Raw genomic sequence first — 6,000 nt, 5'->3', positions numbered from 1 at the left:
GGGAGGCCGAGGCAGGCCGATCACATGAGGTCTAGAGTTTGAGACTAGCCTGGCCAACATGAAGAAACTCTGTCTCTACTAAACAAAATACAAAAATTAGCCAGGCGTGGTGGCACATACCTGTAATCCCAGCTACTCAGGAGGCTGAGGCAGGAGAATTACTTGAAGACAGGAGGCAGAGGTTGCAGTGAGCCAAGACCACACCACTGCACTCCAGCCTGGGCAACAGAGTGAGACTCAGTCTCAAAAAAAATTATATAGATAGATAGATAATTAAATTTAGATTACAATTTACTTCTCTGAGAGGAGAGAAATACTATAGCAATGATGTTGTGTCCTGTGTGGACCAGCAGATAATAAAAATGTGTCCCAGGACAGTTGATAACAGTTTTACTCACTTGGTTCAAGATGTCTCTGACATTTTTTTCCACTATAGAGTTAATTTTTATTCTCTTAATTATTAAGTACACATAGGAGATTTACAAGCTGAAGTGCATAAACCATCTCATTTAATATATTTGTCTTTTAAAAATGAAGGCTCTTATCTTTATTTACAAATAAGAGAAACTGGGATAAACTCAGACTCTGCCACTTACTGGATGTTAGACAGCGTATGCTTTCTAGGCTAGAAACATTGGTGAGCTTCCTAAAAACTCAGAAATTCAGACTTTATCCCAAATCTCCTGAAACAAAATCTGCACAACAAGATCTTTAGTTTATTGCACATATTAAGATTTGAGAGGAACCTTCCAACTCATCATGACTGTTATATCTGAGAAATATACACAACTTATTCTGCATGATGTAAATATAATGCTCAAAAATAGATATGTTCTGCTGGGTGAGGTGGCTCATGCCTGCAATCCCAGCATTTTGGGAGGCCGAGGCAGGTGGATTACCTCATGTTAGGAGTTCAAGACCTGCCTGGCCAACATGGAGAAACCCCGTCTCTACTAAAAATGCAAAAATTAGCCAGGCATGGTGGCTATGCCTGTAGTCCCAGGTACTTGGGAGGCTGAGGCGGGAGAATCGATTGAACCCAGGAGGTGGAGGTTGCACTGAGCCAAGATCACACCACTGCACTCCTGGGCAAGAGAGCGAGTCTCCGTCTAAAAAAAAAGAAAGAAAGAAAAGAAAAGACAAAAATAGACATGTCCATGTTGATGTTCTTAATTTTATAATTTATCATCCAGAAAGGTATCATATCCACAGTACTATTGTGGATGTTATGCTATCCTCTTTTCTCAGAGTTAGAGAATACTGCAGCATTAAAAATTATCTTATTGAATAATTTTAGTCACTCTTATAAGTCAGAACCACTTCTCTTCACTCTGTTTTTTAACTTGAGTAACATAAAAATCTCTGCCTATGGCCACATTGTATTTGTGTGTTCATTAGCGTTTTTCGTGTGTGAGTGTGTGTGTGTGTGTTTTCTAGGACTGCTGACATTCAGAGATGTAGCCATAGAATGCTTTCTGGCGGAGTGGCAATGCCTGGATCATGCTCAGCAGAATTTATATAGAAATGTGATGTCAGAGAACTACAGAAACCTGGTCTCCCTGGGTGAGGAAAACTTCAATACACAATTTCTAATATACCCTGAAAATGTCCTTTCTCTCTTTTCTAAGATTTTTTTGGTAATTTCTGCTTTGCATGAAATTTTAGCTCTCAGATTTTAAGAAAATCTTGGGGATTCACTTGTGTAGAACAAATTCTTTAAGATGTTTTATCTTGACCTGAACTTTTCCCTTTCCTGAGCTTATGTATCTTTTGCTCTAGGTTAGTGGCAATTCCAAAAACGTCGTGGCATAAAATACTGTTGCCCACACCTTAGAATTCAGTTTCCACCACCAACGTTTGATTCAGTAGTACTGAGTAATGAAATTAAGGACCTACAAATTTAAAATATTTTCTAAATATGTAGAAAGCTTTGTTATGAACCAATATTACATTTTTAGAATTTTCTATTATATCCTCTCTACTAAGCATAATATTAGGTTGGTAATTAAAGAATTCAGTAAATTTGTGTTACTTTTTTTTCTTAATTAAACAGGTATGGCTGTCTCTAAGCCAGACTTGATCACTTGCCTGGAGCCGTGTAGGAGCCCTGTAATATAAAGAGAATTGAGATGGTAGCCAAACACCCAGGTAGGTGAGAGTGAATGAAGCAGATGACACAGATGAAAGGTACACAAATCAGGGAGGCAGCCAGTCTTTAAAATGTGGTCTGGGGAGCTGTGCTTTGATGGAAAGTTTCTGGGAAGCCCGAGTCATTTTATTCTTTTGCTCTCACATAGGGACACCTTCTGCCCCATGCTTTTAAATTCTCTAAGGATTCTATTTTCTCTTCAGTAATCTTCCTTCAAGTTCAGTGTGAGCCAAAGTTTTCTTTATGGCTTACCAAGGACTGCACAAACTGACTGCTTTGCTATTGCTTTTGGGGACATACAAATATCTGCATATTTTTTAGAAACTCTATGTTAAACTATTTTTAAAATTCTTTTTTTGCATCATGTCCAAAATATGTGAGAATAGTAGTTTCAGTTTCATTGGTGGTTGTCCACTTTTCTGCACTTGCCATTCTGTTTTTATTACTATAGCTTTGAAATATAGTTTAAAGATTTTTTACCAAATTTTTTTATTTTTAAATTTTTATCCACATATTTATTTATTTAGAGGCTGGGTTATGAGACTTGCTGTGGGGGGATATGCAAGCAGGGTACCGCTTATGTCTTCATTTTACTGTGTTGCATACTTTATATATAGATTCATAGATGGAATTGCTATATCATATGATAATTTCATTTTTAATTATTTGACGAACATTCATGATGTTTTTTATGATGGCTGCACCTTTTTTCTCACCAACAACTTACATAGGTTTCTATTTCTTTACATCATCAACATAGTTGGTGTTTTTGAAAAATTCAGAGTGGCCATTCTAATTGATATAAGGGAATTTTGTTTTGTATTGTGATTTTGTTTTTCATTTTTCTATAATTTATTAATTATGTGCAACCTTTCAAATGTTTCTTCCAATTTGTATATCTTTTTTTAATTAAAATTTAGTTTAATCATTTGTCCATTTTTTCTTTTTAAGATGAAGTTTCACTCTTGTTGCCCAGGCTGGAATGCAATTGCATGATGTCAGCTCACTGCAACCTCCGCCGTCTGGGTTCAAGTGATTTTTCTACCTCAGCCTCCCAAGTAACTGAGATTACAGGCATGCACCACCATGCCCAGCTAATTTTTTATTTTCAGTAAAGATGGGGTTTTACCATGTTGGTCAGGTCTCAAACTCCTGACCTCAGGTAATCCACTCACCTCGGCCTCCCAAAATGCTGGGACTACAGGCGTGAGCCATTGCACCGAGCTATATCAACTTTTTAAATTACAATTTAATAAAAGTAGAAAGCAATAGCCAAAGAAACATTTAAAAACTCACCAATATGTGAACAGCAAACATGTTCCTGGACAACGAATAGGTCAAAGAGAAAAAGCAAAGGGAAATCAGAAAGTATAATGAGAAAAAAGAAAATAGAAATATAACATACAATAACCCCTGGGATACCAAAAAAAAAAAAAAAAACCCCACAAAATAGTTCTAAATCAGAAGTTTACAGTGATATATTTCTATATTAAGAAAAAAGAAAAGATGTCAAAAAACATAACTTTAATCCACAGAAATACTTGAAAAGAGCAACTAAATAATCCCGATGTAGGCATAATAAAGAAAATAATCTTAATTATGATTATTTTATAATCATAAAAATTATTATTATTTTATAATCATAAAAATTATGATTTTTTTATGATCGGGTGCAGTGGCTCACACCTGTAATCCCAGCACTTTGGGAGGCGGAGGTGGGTGAATGACCTGAGGTCAGGAGTTCAAGACCAGCCTGGCCAACATGGTGAAACCCCATCTCTACTAAAAATACAAAAATTAGCTGGGTGCGCTGGTGGGCTCCTGTAATCCCAGCTACTCGGGAGGCTGAGGCAGGAGAATCGCTTGAACCTGCGAGGCAGAGGTTGCAGTGAGCCGGGATGTTGAATTGCACTCCGGCCTGGGCAACAAGAGTGAGACTCCGTCTCAAAACAAACAAACAAAGACAATAGTGGTTAACATTCCATAATGCCAAATCTTAGCTCAGAGGGACTTTACTGAGAGGGACCTCTAACCCCATAAATTTTAGGAAAGACTCTAACCTTTTGAAGTTGCACCTCAACCACAAGTTTTGTCAAGTGTTCTTGCCTTTTATTAAAGGGGACCTTTTATCTTAATTGTTTTAGGAGACACTCTAACTCCCCTAAATTGGGCTACTAACCCAATCCCATTCCATACCCCGGTATGCCACCACTTACAAAACGTTAGTCAGTTGGTGATTCAATCTATTTCCTGTGGGTTGGTGGTTTCCTTAGTATCATCCCTTTGTGATTCACTGAAAAGAAGCTTCCAGAAATGGTCCCAATTCAGAACCGAAGAGTGGGGGTTCTTGGATCTCATACAAGAAATAATTCAGAGCCGTGGGTGCTGGCTCATACCTGTAACCGAGGCAATTTGGGAGGCAGAGGCAGGAGATCACTTGAGGTCAGGAGTTCGAGACTAGCCTGGCCAACATGGTGAAACCCCCATTTCTACTAAAAATGCAAAAATTAGCCGGGCATAGTGGTGTGTGCCTGTAATCCCAGCTAATCCAGAGGCTGAGGCAGGGGAATCTCTTGAACCCAGAAGGCAGAAGTTGCAATGAGCTGAGATGGTGCCACTGCACTCCATCCACCCTGGGCAACAGAGCAGGACTCTGTCTCAAAGGAAAAAAAAAAAGAAAAGAAAGAATTTTGGGCAAGTCTGCAATGCAAAATAAAAGTAAATTTATTAGGAAAGTAAAGGAATAAAAGAATAGCTACTCTATAGGCAGAGCAGCAGTGTGGGCTGCTCAACTAAAAATACTTACAGTTATTTCTTGATTATATGCTAACCAAGGAGTGGATTATTCATGAGTTTTACAAGAAAGGGATGGGCGATTCCCAGAACTGAGTGTTTCTCTTCTTTTTAGACCATGTAAGGTAAGTTTCTGATGTTGCCATGGCATTCGTTAACTGTCATGGTAAACATGACAATAACAAAACATAACTGGTTGAAATGTCTTTCACATGCGAATGCATTATAATTAGCATGTAACGATCCGTGAGGACAATCAAAGGTCCCTTTTGTTCACATCTGGTTTTGGTGGATTTTTGTGGCTTCTTTACTGCAAACTGTTTTATCAGCAAGGTCTTTGTGAACTGTATCTTGTGCCAATCTCCTATTTATCCTGTGACTTAGAATGCCTGACCTCATGGAAATACAGTCCTGTAGGTCTCAGCCCCATTTTACCCAGCACCTGTTCCAGATGCAGTTGCTCTGGTTCAAATGCCTCTGACATGGCCACAGAGTGTTGCAATGTGGCTGGTCTGAACTGCAATGTGCTAGAAAGGTAAAATACAGGGCTACATTAAAAGATTTAGCTTCAAAAGCGTATATGCTTTATTAACCATTACACACTAATCACAAATTATAATAACAATATTTTGGATCTATTGGACTGATTAAATTGTTACAATCAATTCCTCCTGTTATTCCACCTGCTTCTTTTTTTTTTTTTTTTATTTTGAGACAGAGTCGCTCTGTTGCCAGACTGTAGTGCTGTGGCGGGATCTTGGCTCCCTGCAACCTCTGCCTCCCGGATTCAAGCGATTCTCCTGCATCAGCCTCTAGAGTAGCTGGGATTGCAAGTGCCTGTCACCACACCCAGTTAATTTTTCTATTATTGGTAGAGCCGGAGTTTTGCCATGTCAGCCAGGCTGGTCTTGAACTCCTGACCTCAGGTGGTTCGCCATCTCAGCCTCTCAAAGTGCTGGGACTACAGGTGTGAGCCACTGGGCCGGCCCCACCTTTTTCTTTTTACTTTTTAACATTTGGCCACTAGCACATTCAACAGTTACAAATGGTTCGAGCAA

This window comes from Chlorocebus sabaeus, chromosome 21 (genome assembly GCF_047675955.1).
Source record: "Chlorocebus sabaeus isolate Y175 chromosome 21, mChlSab1.0.hap1, whole genome shotgun sequence".
Taxonomy (NCBI): domain Eukaryota; kingdom Metazoa; phylum Chordata; class Mammalia; order Primates; family Cercopithecidae; genus Chlorocebus; species Chlorocebus sabaeus.
Note: the sequence above shows the minus strand (reverse complement) of the source record.